The following is a 19,990-nucleotide window of genomic DNA, read 5'->3' as shown; positions in this document are numbered from 1 at the left end:
AAACAAATAAAAAAGATTCTTGGGAAAAAAAGAGTCAAACCACAGCTGAAAATTTATCTTCCATTTTTTTAAGTATTGTTTTTTTCCAGAGACATTTCAGTGTTAGCCATGACTCCATATCTTCTTCCCATGAATATCAACTTGCATTGGCCATTAGCCACTTCTCCAAAAGAGCCCTCTTTGTGGCTACCAGATCAGAAACACAACCACTTCAAGATGTGAAGCACAAACTTACAGGCTGGAACTGTGTCAGAAAACATCCTGGAACATCCTGTAGCAATAATGCTGCCCTGACAGGCTTTAAACAGAATTAAGTGTTCTCTTCCCTCCAACAGCCTAACTCTAGCACAAAAAACTGTCTCACGTGCATGAGCTAATTTGACAAAAATGTGACTCTTGACTCAAGCTGGCTCTGGATCAAACCTGCCCTGGTAGGTGAGACAGTGAGGTACAGAGCTATTCGGTGTGGAAGCTCAGCCTGAGACAGAAGTTTGGCTACAAATATGGTATCACTCAGACAAGGTGAAAACATTTTGACAGATGAGTTTTAGACCAGAAATCTCAATTTCTGTCAAAATAAAAAGTTTCAAGGGAATGTGTTGATTTTTGAGACATTTATCTGCAAGTGTCAAAATATTTCCTTTTTTTTTTCTTTACATTTTGACAACATCAAAGTATTTTATTTAGATACAATAATTTTTTTTTTATTCCCTCAGCTGCTTTTATGACATTAATTTTGACACAGCATAGTAAAATTATTATTTACTATAGCGGATAATTTTATATTATTATATGTCAACATAATCATAAACTGCTGTCAAAACATTTTAATGTTTTCCAAGTCTTCATTCCTCCAAGACTTTAAGACATTTGGTTTTCTTTAACTCATGATTAAATAAATGAGGAAATAACATAATTTCGCAGTGAAAAAGAATTCTGTTTTGTAAACTGCTCAAGATTCTGCAACTTTATTTTATAATACTGTATTTCAAATGGTGTTTCTCACAATAAAATCCTCCTCTCTACAAAAATTACTGAAAATGATCCCTTGTATTGACAGAAATAAAAGAAAGTTGTGAAAAGATAACTCTTCAACAATGTTGTTTTTCTCTCACACATGAAAAGACCTCCAGTTTGAGGACAACAGAGTGGTGGACTAGAAAATTTCTGCATTTTAAGGAGACAGATGAACACTAACTCAAAATTAACTTTGTTTCATTCTAGTTAGCTTAAAAATAGCTGTAACAAGAGCTATGAACTCTGAATCCCTACTGTCACTATTCCCATCTGTTTCTGAGGTGGGGCTCAATTGTGAAAGCTTAGGAAGTGAAGTGTAAAAGTTTATAAAGGAAGACAAAAATATTGCAAAGTAATAAAAGAAGACATTTTTGATGACAAGTTGTAGAATTAAAAGTTTTTGTTGTTAAAAATCCCATTTTCTATTTTTTTTAAAATAATGTACATTTGTATACATATAAAAGCAAATATTTTTTAAAGTGTAAAGCCATTCCTAACCCAATGATCTCTCTAAAAAGCTGAATTTCAATGTTTTCCCCTACCCAAAATTTGATAGGCCTTGAGAAGTTGGAGAAAAAGAGCCAGATATTTTTTCAGACTCTCAATCAATGAAATTGGTACCAATGTAGAGTTACACTAGCATCCATGAAATTTTTGAACAAAAAAAGTGTAAGTGTGGTTTGAAGGCATAAATTTAATTTCTCTTTGATTTATTATTCCTTCAATATCCAGAAGTGAGGAAAAGCATTTTAAGAGAAAGTAATTCTTAAGGCAGAGTTGATGACGTACTGTTCATCATGCAGGGAAAAAAAGGAAAGAGTTGCACATTCTTGAAAGATGATAGTAACCCTTCTGTATACATGTCATAGTCCTGGAGATGATATCTTACAAAAGGGGAGGTAAGCTCCAGTCACTGCAAATGCAACAGATGTTTCTTGCAATGCAAAGAGGAGAAACATGTTGCAGAGGATTACACCCTGCAAGAAAGATGTTATGTAGGGTATTATGTCCCCTTTAGATCCATCACACACTTTCCTGTGTTCCTCACTTGGAACCAGGCTGATAACCTCGACCAGTTTGTAGCTGATGGGGCAAATGCCTGCTGTGAGTAAGCTGTCTTGTTAATCTACTTGTCAGCTTTCACTATAAAAGATAAAGAAAAAAGAAGGGTTTAGCGACTTTTTCAGGCCTTGGGCCAGCATACTGACTATTCAAGGAATGTTTCACCATCCAGTAAAACCAGGACTAAAATGGACAAACTTTCCCACAGGTTCTGCCAATGTGTTTGAATCCTGCCTGTAATAACAGTCCTGCTATTCCCAGTACCAGGCCTTTTGTGAGCAGACAATCTCAGCTAAGGCCAAGTTACGTCAAAAATAAAAATGTGTACTGAGATGTAAATTTTAAGTTCATTTCCCTTTTGTGTTTTTCTCAGATATCTACACAAACACTGCTAGCCTCTCCAACAGCACAACAAAAGCATATGTCTTTAAAACAAATGGGAACTGCATGCTACCAGGGAAAAGCAGTCTAATTAGGTAATAATATTTCAGTGTCATGCTGCCACGGGAAAACTAGGCAGTGTTCACACCCTGTGTGAGCAGAGGGTTAGTCTAAATGAGATTAAATAAGAGCTATGGGGCAAAAATGGCCTAAATTGTTCCACTAGAACAATAAATAGTGAATAAACCCTGAACAATAGTGAATAAACCACCTAATTTTTCATTTTCTGCTTTGAAAATCCAGCAATAGCTGTAATGTTTATTGACTTTCTCTTTTCTTGTTAACAGCACTTTGCAGTGTTTCCTGGATGAAGTAAATTGCTATAAACTTAAGAAAAAAATTGAAAAAATTATTGCAAGGTTAGACTTTCTTGTTTGCATTCATAGGCTGTATTTTTTTTTTTTTTGTAATGGGGATTTGAGTTTGCCAGGAATTTCCAGACTGTGCCCTATCAGTTTTATTTCAGTCTATCACCATGGCCTTCTTTCTGCATATTTCATTATAAGAAAATATTTTTGCATGGAGAGATTACCAAGGAGAGAAAATAACATTGAAACAAGAGTGCAATGGGTGGTAGACGTGCTATTGGAATGCAGATCTGAGTTACTATAGCTTCCAAAAGGACACTTACATGCCATCCTCCTCGTTCTACACTTAGGAAATAGCAGGATAGACCTAAAATAGCAACTCACACAATGTCCTATGCTTGTTTTACCACTGGGAAATAAAGGGGGGAAAATTAACCAGTGCTAAGTAGAACGGACTATTTCCACTATCCAATTTGGACATCTCTTCCATTACCACCAGGATCTTACTGGCAGCCTTCTGACACTTTGTCCTGGCCTGTCACCCTTCCTTGAGAGATGAATGCAGCTTCTTCACAAACATCTCTTCTTTTGCCTGCAAAGAACTGTGATCTTCAAGTCTGAGCTGCAGTGAGCACTTCTGTGTGAGGAAAGGCTTGGGGCTGAAGGACTTCTTCTCTTCCGTGTCAATGCAGTCAGACTGGAGCTGGAGGCTGTCTCTGGAGCTGGGGAAAAAGCACTTGGAACCTAAACTGTGGATCAAAAAACCAGGGCAGCCTGAGGCATGCTGTGGCCTCTTTGCCAGACTGTCCTGTAGGCAGTGGCTCTTTTGGCACAAGAACACAAATTTGTGGGTTCTGTCTCCATCAAGCAAGTCCCCTGGCACACACAGGTGTCTGCCCCTTGCTCACTTACAGCCACAGGCAGCACATGTCATGGACCTTCCTGCTCCCTTTCCCTGTGCCTGGGACACCTTGCTGTAACTACAGGCAGCCAAACATGGACTGAAGGCTCCTGAAGGTTTTAGAGCTGAAGCAGGTGACAAGCATGAGGCTTAGATGCTGCCAGGCTCTCTTTAATTTCCATTTGGGCCCTGCTCCCAGTGCCCCTGGAGCAGGCCCAGCTTTCAGTGCCACTTAACACACAGCAACACATAAGAAACTTAATTACCTTAGCTACAGGCTATGAGAAAAGCAAACAGGATCAAGGATCCACTTATACCCAACTGTGGCCAAAATGTGCTCTGCGTTCATCAATAGCTACATACTTTGGGACAGGTGAAGAAAGCAGTCTGTCAGTGACTCATCCTGTCCAAAGCCTTTCCATCATATTAGAGTCTATTTTCTGTACTTCTTCTGCCCTGGTAGAGGGGTATTCTCCTGAGGTACATCCTGGGGGGATGTTTTGAGAGCTGGCCTTGACCTCGTCCAAAGGTTTAAACAGATTCATAGCTGAGACTGGCATGTCCTTAGGAGAAGTCTGCACAGCTCTTTTCTCTGAAAGTCACTCTTTGTCTCCACAAAACAGTGCAGCACAGCTACAAGTGGCATGTATAGATCTGTCTGGGTAGATAAACAGCCTTTTGGAGAGGAAAGGGGGTGGAGAGAAAAACTCACTGTTGGAGATGTCTCCCACAAAGGATTTTCTATTAACATTTGATTGCATTTCATAGGATTTATTGCTGCAGCGCCCTACAGATAAGATATGCCAAAACACTGGCTGAGGCTTTTCCTAAACATAAATTCTACAGAGTGCAATCAAAATGTCAATAGCAAGCTTGATGTGTTCTGCACGTCTATGCTGCAATGTAACTGTCATGGGTTTGATCAAACTTAACAAAATCTGCTGCTTTTCAAGGCACTGAGGGCCTAGGCTTACTTCTCAGGATTTCTGCTAATTGCTTCGAAACTCTTCATTGATTAAATAAATATTGTGGGGGAGGGCAATGAAGAAGTCACTAAACAAATTTCCCAGCCTTTTTCAGGCTGTGGTTTCATGCTGTGCTACTCAGAAAGCACGAAACGTGGGAGGGGAATAAAATGTTTCAGCTAACTGAGGTGTCATTGAGATGGATGCCTCGCTGTGCTTTCTCAACTGCTGTGAAGGAGTCACAGGGAAAAACTGAAGGGCCACTTTATTCCCCACTACCACATTCAGCACCAGGATAGACATGAAAAATGTTTTCCATCCTATTGAAAACCTGGGGTAAAAGTTTTGCTTCTGCTTCAGGAGTGCCTATCAGCTGTGGTTTTTAAATGAACAAAAAACTTCAGCAGTATGTGATTTTAGATATGTACCTAACAGTATATATGCACATAAGTAGCAAAGAAAAAGTCTAGAAAAGAAAAACTGATTAAGTAAAAACTAGAATTCTTCAAAAGGCTCTTGGGAGATTAAAAGAGGGAATTTCCTAAATAAAGGGCTATTTCTGCAATTAATGTAACACATTCAAGAGCTTCATATGTAACCTGCTACTGCCTTTTAAGGAAAACTTCAAGCAGGAGATGTTATTCAAGCATTGAATTTTCTCCAAACAAAATCAAAATTCCTTGCATTTTCTAAAAGGAACAAAAAGACTGAAGTAAAGTCTTTTACATCTCTAGGGCCATACATTCTGTCTAACAGGAAAAGAGAAGCATAATATGGTCTAAAAGCAGGTCAAGTTGGGATATATTCTTCTCCTTTCACAAGATATGCTTAAGGCAGAAAAATAATGATACATCTTCAAAAATCCACTTCTGGTTCCCTGCTTCAATTCAGTTCCTGCCTCAGCCCTTCAGTGATCCAAATGGATCATGAGAGAAATTTTTGGGGCCTCAGATTCACCTTGTACAGTCAGATGATACAGAGGGAAGCCAAACAATGCCAAGGAATTACCCACTGGGAGCCAACTGAGCTCAGCACTAGAATGTCATCAGCATTTGAAGACAGAAGACTCTGATAGTGATTATTATTAATGATACAGAAGACTGTCTAAATAAAGCTTAATTATATTTAAAAGGATTTCTGAAGGATCTTTGGAATGATTTATTATATTTTTATGTTAATAGGGAAGAAAATTTATTTCCAGTATGTAAGTTGTAGCCAGAAAGAAGTGATTTATCATTTAAACAACCACAGCCAAATTACAGCTGATAATTTATTAGATGGGAGTATTTAATCTCCATGAAATGCTAGTATCTTGAGAGTTATTTTGTTCATTTTTCTAGCCTAAAATCAAAGACGGAAACTATTAGAATCAAGCCACTTGGCAAGTTGTGGCTTTTCACAAAGCCATTTCATACTCTGATAGGAAAGGAACAATACAATTCCCAAAATAATTCTGGTTACTCAGATAAGAAAGTGGTGTATGAAAATACCTAAGAATGGACAAAATAAGATTAAATTTGAATTAAATCCTCCTAGTTTCATGCCACTGTTATCTGTCACTCTTATTTTTCCTACAGTTAACAAGATTACAGATCAATGCTTGGATTTATTCACTGAATTTACTGCTCCTTAATTTTCCCTATCCAGGGAAGACTGAGCGTTATACTTGCATACAAAAATTACTGAATAGTTTGTGTCAGCCAATAGTTTGTCCCAGCCATGACACCCCTTTCCATTACAGACATCACCAAGCCAGTGAGATTTATTCCCACCTTCCTTATTGATTAACACAGATGCCTCTCACTGTGGAAATCAGGGCTGCACAATGAAAAGGCTGGGGGAAAGGTTTCACAGTGTGTTAAAAATGAGAAAAGTGACCAGCAGTACTGTTATATGAATCACAAATTCTGGTGAAAGAGAGGCTTATGGTATTCATGCCATGATCCTGTACATCTTCACATTACAGCTTTCTCTTTCCCCAAGTTGTTTCATGGATAGCTGTTCAGCATCCTCCCAAGTCTTTATATGAATAACTCCAGAGGATTTGGAGCAGGATCAGATAAGGGCTATGAGGTTGATAAGGGGACTAAAGCAACTCTCCCATGAAGGCAGGCTGAGAAAGTTGGGGTTCTTCATCACAGAAAAGAGAAGGTTGTGTGGAGACCTCATAGCCACCTTCCAGTATCTGAAGGTGGCCTCCAAGGAAGCCAGAGAGGGACCTTTTGTCAGGAAGTGTAATGATAGGACAATGAGTAATGGGTAGAAATTGAAAGAGGCGAGATTTAGGTTACATATACAGAAAAAATTCTTTATTATGAGAGTAGTGGTACACTGGCAAAAGCTGTCCAGAGAAGTTGTGGATGCCCAATCCCTAGAAATACTCAGGGTCAGCTTGGATGGGGCACCTGGAACTAGTGGTCTTTAAGATCACTTCCAACTCAAAACATTCTATGCTTCTATGATTCTAAGATCCAAAAATCAAATTTGTCATGCACAGCAATGTGAGGACAGCAGGAAAAAGAAGCCTGAGTTGCACTGTCTCCAGAAATGTGATATGACATTGAATGTAAGAGAACTTTAACAGAGCATACCAGTACCAACTCAAACAGACCTAAGGGCTCCCCCAGATTTTGCTGTCTTGCATTACCCATTAAGGACTGCTCTAGCAGACCTGCAGCAAAAATTTCACACCAGTCATTTGCCTTTTCCTTCTAGCTGTCTGTATTCAAATGGTTAACAACCATTTACTCTGTTCCTACACATGCCAGCAAACTGTCACTTTATTAATTCTTCATGTCATGTCTGCTATCAATCAAATTCATTCCACTCTTTGAAGTACACCAATTACCTACCGGATTTCTCTTCTCTCGAGCTCCAAAGTGGGGAAAAAATGAACAACGTCTCTAAAAATAACAAAAAAGAAAATGCAATTCAAATCCGTTTTCTATTTCAGCCTTGCTTCAGACAATATTACTAATAAACTTAAGATGTTTCTTCTTTTGAAAATTGATTTAAAAAGGGAGAAACAATCTCTCCACAAGATCAATAGATTGCTCTGCCCGGCTCACAAGCGCTGCAAGTGCTAAGAAGCTCTTCATTTACCATATCCTAAGCTGATTTTACCAAATATTTATTCTTCCTTCAAGTCATGCTATTCATCAATCAAGTACTTATTTGCTAAGTAAGCTTGAAATTTTACTCTCTTCTTTTGGTAAACTTTATAACTGTAAAACTCTGAATTAGAAGATAGTTATTTGCTGAATAATTTTAGTGTTCATTCTCCTTCAAACCTTTAGGAATTTTTTTGATAGCTTTAGCCAATGTCAGTTTTATAGTCCTCTGGTATGAAACTCTAATTGTTAGATGTATTAAATAAATATGCCATTTACAAATACATATGATGAGGAGGTTTGTTTCCTTCCAAATATCAAATGAAAATGACAGACATCTCCAGTAAACTGCATGTACCAGCCATAAAATTGCATAGTTTACCATTGTTTTCATTCTGCTCCCTCTTTATTATCTTTTATTATTTTTATATCTCAGTTTTGATCAGCAGATATAGAAAATAGAAGTATTTTAATCTACTTTAGGGTTTTTTGGTGGGTTTGGTTTTGTTTTCCTTTTTTCTTTTTTATGCATTGCCAGACAGGTTCTTCCTGCTCTATGGACCTAAAAGGTGACCCAGTTTCTATATTTAAGCAGCAAAGAAAGCATATTTCCTTTATAAAACAACTTTGCAGCCACGAGAAGTAATGCTTGCTTCAAAATTAAGTCTGAAAATTGATGTAGCCTCCAAAAGTTTTGTCATGTACATCTGCTTGCCTCATTTCCTCATCAAGGGCCAGATTCACCTTTATGAATGTTTGCTATCCAAAAGGAAAGCATTTGGATAAGTTACTGCTCTGGATTCCTTTCATAATCATCACAAGGGAATACATACATCACAATACAATTGATCCCCTTTGAAAATATGAGTCTAAAATAAAATTAATTGGTTTCTGAGAGATGTCACAGTTGATTGACCATGGAATGATCACAGACAGCTACATCTGAGACCACTAACAGCAGCAAAATTCATCCTATTTCTATGCACCACCAATACAGACATTTCACTTTCTAAATAAGGAATTTCTTTCCTATTTGAATTTAACATTTTTTAACTTCTCAACTCAGATGTAAAATTCAGGCACTCTTTTTCCTTCTCACTAAAGCACGATATAGCATCCTAGCTCAAGGAGACAAAGAGAATGACCAGGATGTCCAGAGCATTTCCAGCCTCTGGGCAAAGGCTAAGGCTAAGGCTAAGGCTAAGGCTAAGGCTAAGGCTAAGGCTAAGGCTAAGGCTAAGGCTAAGGCTAAGGCTAAGGCTAAGGCTAAGGCATCTTTCCTTTCCCACACTTCCCAATGACCTGCCTGTACTCAGGCCAAAAAGGAGAAAATAAGCTCTAGAAATATTTTCCTTCTTCTGCCTTCCTTTATACACACCAGGCACCTCTGAACAGTTCTGCATCCATCCAGTCTGTCAGATCCCCTTGCAGCTTCTCCATGCTTCCTGAGGCTTGCAAGCAATCCAGGAGACTACAGTACCATCCTACCAAAACCAGTTTGAACAGAAGCATGGTCTATATGTAGACAGAAAACTGTTCATCTGGCACACACACAGGTTTAGGACAATGTAGGTTTAAAAAGACAATATCTGTACCTAGTGAGACATGGTCCCAGTAAGCCTTATTTAGGTATCCAGCTTTCTTTTACACATCTGACACAGATAGTCTTAGTTACAGAACAGTTCCTTGAAACCATATACTACATTTAGGGCAAATGCACTTTGTCCATTTAAAAGCAATTTCAGTAGGTCTGTACATGGTTCTAGAAAAGACCTTTTTTACTGATTGCCTCATACCTCTAAGACAGAAAGGGTTTTGAATACTTAAAAATTATCTTACCCTGCATTTTGACCAGCAGATCTGTAAGTATTTTAACAATCAGCAGTTCACATAAAGAGAAAACTTTCAGTTCTAAGTTGTGCAGTGACATTTCCTATCACAGCCTTGGCAGGCTCACTTGTTTCCCCTCTCTTCTGTGCTGTGTAAGCAAATGGAAAGAAAGGAAATCCAGAAAGTAGAAATGTATTGACTGAGTTTTATTAATTTCATTCCAAATGTTAGGGAATGTCTAATGAACTCTCTGAAGTTCATTGTCTTTCAGCTGCTTGACATATTTCTCAGCTAATTTAACATTTATAAACACACACACAAAATGAAATTTTAATGTCATATTTGCATGTAAAATTCTGGCTGGACTGTAAGCTTGGCTTGTTTAAGAAAAGAAAATCCTTATTACTGAAGAATAAAAGTATGCAAAATAATTTCTTGTAAATAAAATTTAAAAATGAAAAAAATACATGAAACCCCCTTCAAAAACCCACTAAAAATTTAAAAAAAATGTGCTGAATTTACAGGAAAAGTGTACGACATTTTTCTGGAGTTCTAAGATCACTTATGTGAAAAAATATTTTTTTTTCAAGTGGTTCGAACATTATTTAGGTATTTTAAGAACTTATGATGTTGCATGTCTAATTACCATAAAGATGAGTTAGTAAAATCATAAAAGAAATGTCTTTTTTGTGCAGAAAAAAAGGGAGCAAACACACATAAATTTCTGGTAGAAAAAATTAGTATTAGTATTTATTATTTAGTATTTGTGTGGGAAGGGAAGAGACATTAATTTATATATAGACAAGGGTTTTTTTGTTGCAAGTCCTGCTGTATTGATGGATTTTAAAGATAAGCATATTTTCAGAGAAACAGCATTTTGAGAAGTCTCAATATGAAAACAAATATAAGAGCTTTTAATTTTCTACTGGCTGACATGGTTCACAAGGGTAGAAGTATCACATAAGAGGAGAAAACTTGCCCTAAATGGGCACACACCGTCCATAGACTTTCTAGTCAGCTGCCACGATTAAATTTCACATCTCCAGATTTCAGTGCTTGTTAAAACAGGTTAAAGAGGCTAAATTTGAGTTCCTAAATTGATATGTCTTACAAAAGTAGAGAGAAAAAGAACTCAAAAATGAGAACAAATGTAAATATTTATTTCTAAAAGTGCTAACCCAGAAGGTTGTAATTTTATAGCAAGGCCTAGACATTAAAAAGTGAGCAATGATAAGAATCTATGATCAGAAGTATCGTAAGTCATCATAATTATCTCTGAAAGAGAAGATTTACTGTGCAATTTACTTATTCTACCACACAAGATAGGGATGGGGTACAAAATCAGTATCAGTAAAAATTACATATAAACAAGGGAAAAGAAAATACTTGTCCCATTCCCCCATGGAAGCAAAATGAAAACCAGTTTCTTGTTTTCCTGAGCAATTGTTGCCTTTTGCATAATTTTCAGAAAATGTACCTTAAGAATAAATCTCTGAGGTTTCTTTTTTGGGAGTTTTTTGTCGCTTTTAGTAACTTTTGAGTGAAGGTCTCTGAAACATGAAGTTATATGCAATATATTTAGCCTCTGTAATACAGCCTGTATAGCTCAATTTTTTTTTTCTTTTTCTCCTCCACACAGTATGATGACTTTCTAGAGTGGTAGTAAGGCAAAGTGACAGTCCTATTAAAAAAACATGCTAAGCATGGCACACAACTAAGCTTGTGAATGAGGCAGCACCAACACAAAATCAATTATGATTCATCCACCCAGGGGGATCACCCTAATCTCACCAAATAAGGATGCTTACAAACCACCTGGACTAACGTAGAAAGGCAACTAAACAAAATCCATCTGACTTCCTGACTTCTGCCGCTGGGCATGAGTCACCCACCAACATCTGTGCGAGAGCAGATGGGCTCAGCCTCAGCCAGAGGGTGATCAGGCTGATCTGCCAGATCCCCAAAGTACCATAATCCTTTAGACCTCCTGGGAGAATGCGTCATTCACCCAGACAGCCCTGAATCACACAGAAAGTGCTATTCTTCCAGCCAAGCAGCTGCTGAGAGCTCACGGATGGACCTTGCAGTTTTCTCTCTGAGAGTTATCTTCTGTGAAATGCTTCAGCTGAACTGAGAACTCCGTTCCTGAGAACCTTCACCTTTCGTCCTCTAAGTCAGGACTTTTCTGCTCACTCCAGGAGGTGGGATATGAATGTTTCAGCCTGAAGAGGTCAGGGGACCCATATTCTTCTCTTTCAGAGTGACTGCCTGACTATGGGTGGTGCTATTTCCTTCATGAAATAGGAGAGCCCTGCTCAGTAAGGCATGTACCCTCAAACAAGGGACTGCAGCACCTGGTTTCCAAGTGTACAGAAATGTCTAATGAGCTGCTGACCTCAAACACCTGCGCCCTGCAAGGTGTGATGTTTCAGCTCTTTCTGATAGCTAGCTCTAGAGATATTCCAACATGAACAGCCCTCTGTGGGTACCAGGCTCCTCCTCTCACAGTAGTCAGAAACCAAGAAAAGTACTTCTCTACTATCTTAATATCGCTCTGACAGGGAAAGCATGAAATATCTTAGTTTCCAGAAGTGAAAAAGGAGATGTCCGTACTTTTAAGACCTTACCAGAACATTAAAGTTAACCTATAGGTATTTCTCACTGGTATTCATGTTCTTCACCCACAAACACTTTAAATAGCAAGGGTGCAAAGATTTGTGCAGTCTTCTAGGACATTAAAAGGTCACCGATGCTGTCATTCCTGGAGCATGTACTGGGGCTACCACTTGTGTACTCAGTCCTCCTGACAAAAGCAGGTTAGACATGAAATGGGGTCAGAAACAAGTTTGGTTTGTTGTCCTGCTCAAAGAAATACTGAGCAAGAGGTAGCCCTGGGCAGCCTCAATTACACCACTTACATGCCTTTGCACCTTTTCCTGTGTCTTGACCCCTCTCTTTTGTCATCTCTGACCTTTCACAACTAAATAACCACAATTTCTTCTCCCTTTGCCCCAGTTCTGCTGCATCTGAAGCCAAATTTGGAGGGTTTGATACCATTATCTAGACGTTGCTGGTTTCTAAGATGTTTCTGATACGGTTACCCAGACAGTGCTAGCTCTGCACAAGTTGTGCCCAAAAGGCCACCCATGTTTCCCTCCAATTATGCAAACATTTCTTAAGCAACTCTCTCTTAAACATCTGTGAAATCCAACCTCCCTTCACAGTGCTATCTCTAACCTTTGTCAGATTCATGCATTGTTACCGGTCACATCCAGAAATTCCAGCTATGTCTTGTCCAATAAATCCTCACATCCCTTGCAGTTATCTTCACCTGGGGTCAGGACCCCATCACCTGTCTGCCTCCCTGACATAATTGAGAGGTCCCTTGGCCTGCAGACATGAGCCAGCTGAATGTTGAATTGATTCAGCCAAACAAGAAAGAAGATGAACTAGTTCTACTTGTGGGAAGAATAGAGAAGTTCAGGTGTGGAGCACCTATATTGTGTTTTGCCATGTGCAAAGCCACAAGGAGAAAGACTTAGACTTTTTTAATAGATTTTAGGAGCAGGATTCATGTCATATAATATGAGCTGTCTAAAAAAAAATCTGCATTTTGTTCTGAACTCAACACAAAAAAGCAACATACAAACAAAGGAAGTGAGAAGTTTTTCCCTTGACTGATCAAAAATATATTTTGATCCTGCAAGTTGCAGGAGTTCTCTGTAAAGCAATGCTGCCCATCGTATCATCTCCATCAGCTGATTTTTTCACTCTCTTCCTTTTTTTCTCCACCTACCACCATGTGAAAATGTAAGATGAGTTTAATGAAAGACACAATTGGAACCAAAATCTGGGGCAATAATCTGCATTCCTTATTTCCCGCACTGAAGACAAAAAGAAGTGCAAAGGAATTGATGGTTGTTTACTTGCTTTGACTGACAGAGCTATTGCCTTCTTCCAGTTTTGTAGGTGAAGTCATCATGTTGAGTAAAATTTTTGGGACAGATGGTGGAACTGGGACAGACAACAAAGAACAGATGGCCAATGAGAAGTACCAGAATAAAAACATGTGGTTTGGAGCTAGACAGCTTACTCCTTTCACATGAAATAGTTCAAGTAGTAATCTATTTAATTCAAAATTTAAATTTTCTGTGAATGTCTTATAAAAGCTGCACTTAGTACTATTCAGACAGTTGAGGTCAGCATTTTGTCTTCAGAGGAAAGTATTTAACTTACCAGGGGAAAATTAAATTTATTTTTACTTTTTCCACTTTTTTCTTTTTTTGTTGGTTTTTTAAAATTAAAATACTAGTTGAAAGTGGTGAAAAAATGTTGAAGTATAGGTACTGTTTTTTTCAGGGGTATATGGAATACTTAAAAATATTTTAAAAAATACCCTTCATTGGTTTCCACTCTTCCTACTTGTTCTGCTAAAGAAGACTGGTTTTATAGCTAAAGGTGAAGAGGTGCTTGTATCCCCAAGGTACTTGACCTTTGAAGGTCATCTTCTGAGAGTGATACAACCAGCATTAAGGGACACATCTCAAATCCAGCCTTATCCATTTCAGTTCAGTTAGAGCACCATATAAAGAATACGATCAGAGTGCAATAGAGTGGAATCACTGTGTTGTTCAGGTACAAATTTGAAAGGTACGGTGTGATTCGTGCATCTCAATGAGTTCAGTATTAAAGCAGTATGGGATGAGATAAGATGTGCATGGGCCAGAATAAAATCTCTTCTTCAAAGAGGATGTTAAACAATCCTTTTACTCTTAAAAATACAAATTCAGTTTAATCACACTGATTTTCATGAGTTGAATTTATACATGCATTTATGCATCAGTGATTCCTCAGTAGTTCTGGTCACAGAAGTTTTAAGGAAGTAACCATTGACGCTTTTACTTTTTACCTGAGACATCTTTGAGGATCTCTACTGGAGTAAGTTGCAGGGAGCAATAATATCTTTTAAAATTCTCAGTATTCTGTATTCTTATAAAACAAATTTCATAAAATGAAGCTTTGATCTTATTTGCACTGCTACTAGCATATTTTATCTGTTTCAGTTGACCTATTGGTGCTTAGTGTAGATTACATGATCAGAGTCAGAAATTGGTGTGTTTAAATGGCACAGGCAACTTCTGACTACTTATTTTAATTAAATAACCGGGGTACTTATTCAAAACAGAATGAGTATAAGAGAACTGGAGAGAAAAATACACCAAAAACTAGCATATCTAAATTTATTTACTCTCAGACCAAAGTGAAGAAACCTTATTAACACCAGTGAGGCTATTATTTCAAACAACAGCTGTTTCCTTTTGAACTTCCCCTGAGCTTAGCTGAGTTGGTTAGAGCATGGTTTTAGCAAAACCAAGGTCATGGGTTAAATCTCTGTATGGGCCATTCATGTAAAATTTGGACTTGATGATGCTTGTGGGTGTCCTTGAACAGAGAATATTCTGTGAAAGCTGTGCTCTACACAGAAAAGACAAAAATTACAATTGTGTTGCTGGAACCAACTTGTGCCCTGGGTGCTAGGATACTGGCAGATTTTTGGTTTTGGTTTCAATTCAGGTTCCACAACTACTGATCCACTTCTGCAAACTGCCTTAAATCCTGTTTTCGATATACAGTCCCTTTTATAAAAGACTGATACGCTGCCTCTCTGACTCAATAACTGTATGTGTTACATAATATGATGCCTGCTGGGTTTATAAGGACACCAGTGAAACCTGAAAGGGTTAGGAGAACAAAACTTCCATGTTATATAAGCCCAAAACTAAGAAATTCAGCCTTGGAAATCAAGAATCCTTGTTCAAGATCTAAAACCAGCATGGCAGATTCTCTCCTCCAATGTCACAGCAAGGAGTCAAGTTCAAGACTAACTAAAGGTTCTGTACATAAATATAAGCTCTTTGACTGAGAATTGATAAAGAAGATGTGGCCTCTAACTAAGTCCTTTCCTATCAGTATTTAACCCTCCCTTTTCCCTCATTTTTCTCCAGCTGGCATCATTCTGAAGAGTGCTCAAACAGCAACTCTTGCCAGACTGCAATCTCTGTGCCCCCTAAACTTTCCCGAAGTCTCCAGAGATGTCATGGAAACATTTTCTACATAGGAACTATAAATTTTGCTGAAGACTCTTCCCATACTGCATTGAATCTTAAGTGTCCAAAACCCCCTTGATGTGCAGCCAGCTTAACTAAAACAGGTACACCTGAACAGTGGGAGGAGGCAAGCTGGGTAGGACAGAGGTGATTTCTGTAAATCCACTGTTCTTCATGATTCCACAGCAGGAGGATAACATGAGGCAATTAATGCTGTTTATACAACCTGCCCAGAAGCACCCCTCTGTTTTGCAACTTGTTAACAAAATTGCTATCAACAGTTATACAAATTTCCCATCAATAAAAATAGGCACAAGTTGTCCATTTATTCCAACTGCAGGAAAACTGTGATTATGTCAGTTAATCTCTGCACAGGGTACATTTTATTGAGGAGTCTGAATAGATGCCAATTACTCCCAACTTTAATTTTGAGGTAGGGAAATATTAGAATTATTTTGTTCATGGCAGAACTGAAAAAATAAATTGAGTCTTTAAGGCTAGTCAGAACGGAAATAGATTAGATTGATGGGTTACTTCAGATTTCTGTGCATTTAACTATTATACCATGATGTCTAGATTGAGTTTGATGTGATTGTTTCTATTAGAAAGCTCTCCTGTAAATCAAGGAGAAGTTTTAAACATAAGAAGAAATGAATGTTTCCTGTCTTCAGGTTGCACAGTTGGTTCAGCTGTTAAAAATTTAGCTAAATGAGTAACTATTAGTAGTTGTCCTGCCCTTAGATGGCACACAGGACAGTTTATTTGCTTTGCTACAGCACCTTTTAGATCATGTTAACCCTGCCAACACTTCTGTCTTTCCTGCTATGTCAACATGTGCCAGTCTGAATCTAAAACTTTCTCATGAGTTAGCCATTCACACAGTATTTGTTAAATTGATTTTATCTGCTTTCAACATCCATGTTAAACATCATTCCACACTGAGGGCATCTCAATAACAGCACAGCAACAATGTCTTAATATTATTTTAGTCACTCTACACCTTCAGGATATATTGATTCATATCTGATTTTTATATTCAGATGGGCAGACACGAATCACCTCTTTCAGATCATCCCCAGATCCTCTCTTAGATTTGTTATGGTCCACAGGAAACACCAATGCAAATTGAAAGCAAAGGACCTGTTGTCTTTTGGCAACTGTTCTTCAGTGTCTCACGTGTGGCTCTGACATGACCACACTTTGTGGTTGGCAGATAATTCTTTCCTCTCAGGAGGAGCAGGCAACTATTTCCAATTCCCTTGGTTCCTGTCTGACATGCACTGGCCATTAAACTCCCAGCCTTTCAAGAATGCAATCCTGAGGCCTCTACCTTAAGATTCAACTCTCCATGCAGTGAGGATTTGTGTCAGTATGGGCTACCAGCTGGGAAAGACCTCTCTGCCTGCCTCCATACTGACACTGTAGCTTCTGTCGCTGTCATCTAGTACCATTTTTCTTCCTTAATTCTAGAGGCCTAAATGCAATAAATCGCTTTCTTTTTTTCATTTTCAGAGCATTTTCCTTGAGTATTTCCGTCTTTCTTCTTCAGTACAGGAAGGAGCATCCTTTGTGTTAGCTGCTCTCTGGTTTTCACTACTGGAGACACATTTCTTTCAAGTAGAGGCTGGAACCTGACCAAAATGATACAGACTCAAATTCCCATCTGGGAACAGACCCCATATATGCAAAAAAAAATGCAAAACTGACAGTGAGGTTGCAATACTAGCTTTTGGTGTTTTGTTGGTCTACCCTAACTCATACAAACTCTTCAAAGTTTTCTTGCCTGAATTTCCTTGAGTGTTTCTGCCATAACACTCGCTTGTTTGCTGAACTTTATTTCTTCACACTTCTCTGAACTGAAGCTTCATTTTAAACTTCTTTTCACTTAGGTCATCTGTTAGTGTCCTCTGCCCCCTGTTTCTGTTAGTACACTGTTAATCACAGAAATTAGCAAGGCTACCAACTAAGAAGAAAATTTGGGCACCCTGTGCCTTCCCAAATAGTAAACCTTTAGACTCACTCATGAGACAGTCCCCAGGCAAGACAAGCACCATTACTTAATGAAGAAATTAAGAATTTAAATTTCTATTCATTGTTTCTTTGTTTTTTGGGTCCCTACAAATTTCTTCAGTATCTCAATCCCATGTAGGAACGCGTCATCTTCACATGAATCCATTTTCCTGAATAAAGATTTAAGTGGTTCATGTTCATCATCCTTAAATGTTAGTTAAAGGAGAGATGTGTATGATTACTCAACCTCACTCATTTCCTCTTTGTTACACTCCTCTCATTGGTGAGAACACACAAAATAAAGCTAGAGTGGGAAAGAGGTTTTGGTCTCTTGAGAAGAGCTGTTGATAAAAGCTACAAAATGAGGACTGAAAAAAACAAAGGTGCCATATGTGCTGATAGAGCACAAGAAAGATTTATTGGGAACTAGTTACACAGACTGAATAAGAGGGCTTTTGTCTGGACTGACAACTAATTGACATGAATTAGATTACGAGATAGCTGCCTCAAAACCTCTACAGCCAGAACTGCTAGCAGAGACACCATTAGAGGAAAGTGGCACAAACAATCAGAAAAAAAGAAAAGAAATTGTGTGTTACTTTGTGTCCAAAGCTTTTAAAATGCCAACGCGGCTCTCCCTGAGTGGAATCCAGTCCAAAAATTCAGTGAACAAATTTGTCACGGGAAAACATGAGAATTATTTACATCTGTGGTACTGCCCTGGCTGGCCAAATTCCTCTCTACACGGACTGAGCTGCATTCACAGAAGGAAGCACAGTTTTTAACTGCCCTGAAAACAGGGTCAGATGAGGTCACTGTGACAAGTACTTGTGAGTGTGGGGTGTCACAGCTCTCTGCCACTGCGGTGCACAGACTGCAGAGCACACTGTAGTCCTGGGGAGAGGCAGAATACACCTTTGCTTTTGTGTAATTCCAAAGGGGAGAAATTCTCATGTCTGGAAACAAATGCATAATTTATCATCCATAACATCATATGGCAACAGAATAAATTAACCCAGATGGAAGCCATTACTGTGAGGACACTCAATATTTAAATCCATATTAAAAATATATTCTTTGCTTAGAAGAAACAGAACAGGCTTGGTAATAGAGTTGTTTGTTTTAGTATGTTTTACATATATTGAAATGCCCTCAAATCCTTCAATAGCAGTTTTTGATCTCAGTGTTCAGCAGTGTTCTGATTTCTAGTATTCATGAGAACTAATTCTATGAGCTCAAAAAGGAGTGTGAAGTTGAGCTTCACTGAGTTGATTATAATATTCAGAGTACCATGATTCAGAAGCAGCAAGGTGCTCAAACACTAATACTAGGGGCTTAGTTTTGCCTTATAGATTGGGGTATATGCTAAAACATGGACCTGAAGTGCCTTCCTAAGATAAACCATAGTCTTCCTCCCTCCCTCTTTTCTTCAGCATTTTCAGACAGCTGTCAGAAATATTGTAAATTCCCCTGTTCAAGAGGTAAACAATCAAAGCACCTTGAAACCAAATATGATCTTTTTTCTTAAAATATCATCTGAAGAACTCTGAAGCCAATAAACCACAGAACACAAAAGCTGCCTTTTTCATCATCTATCCTGCTGGCTTACTTCACGTGTGTTCCCTCAAGTGAGATAGGAATAAAGTTGTTGCTGGAATCTACAGAATATACAGTGGTGAATTGGTGGGATTTACTATGTACTTCAATAGGACCAGAATATTTTTTGGACTGAAGACTTTGAGTCTTCTCTTCAGAAAGCTTAATTACCCAAATTGATAAAAGTGTGGGAGTAAAAAACAAAAAGAAAATTTTTCACCAGAAGATACTTTAATGTAAATGAAGCAAACTAAATCCATTTTAATTGAAACCAAATTATTACAAAACTGACAAGGAAGAAAGTTTTTCAGCATATTTTATCTTTGACACCACTCTTAAACTGATTCCTTGATGTGAACATGTCGTATCAGGACAATTGTGTTGATACTGGCTCTTAGTAATTTTTTTTTTTTTGTTTAGGTTTAGTTATTTAAACCAGAAATCAAATGCACATAGACAGGACAAAGGCACACAGCAAATGAAATAAATTTTTTGTTATGCTTTTACAACAAAGTTGGTCTTGGCATGCTAATTTCAGTAAAAGATGAATAAATATACGTCATCTATTTTTGGATTTCAGTTGCACCAAGAGCCAATTTTAAATCAGGGCTCAGCCTCAACTATACAGATGGGACAAGGTTCC

Source organism: Serinus canaria, chromosome 3 (assembly GCF_022539315.1).
Source record: "Serinus canaria isolate serCan28SL12 chromosome 3, serCan2020, whole genome shotgun sequence".
In the NCBI taxonomy this organism is placed as follows: Eukaryota; Metazoa; Chordata; class Aves; order Passeriformes; family Fringillidae; genus Serinus; species Serinus canaria.
This window is presented reverse-complemented; position numbering follows the sequence as displayed.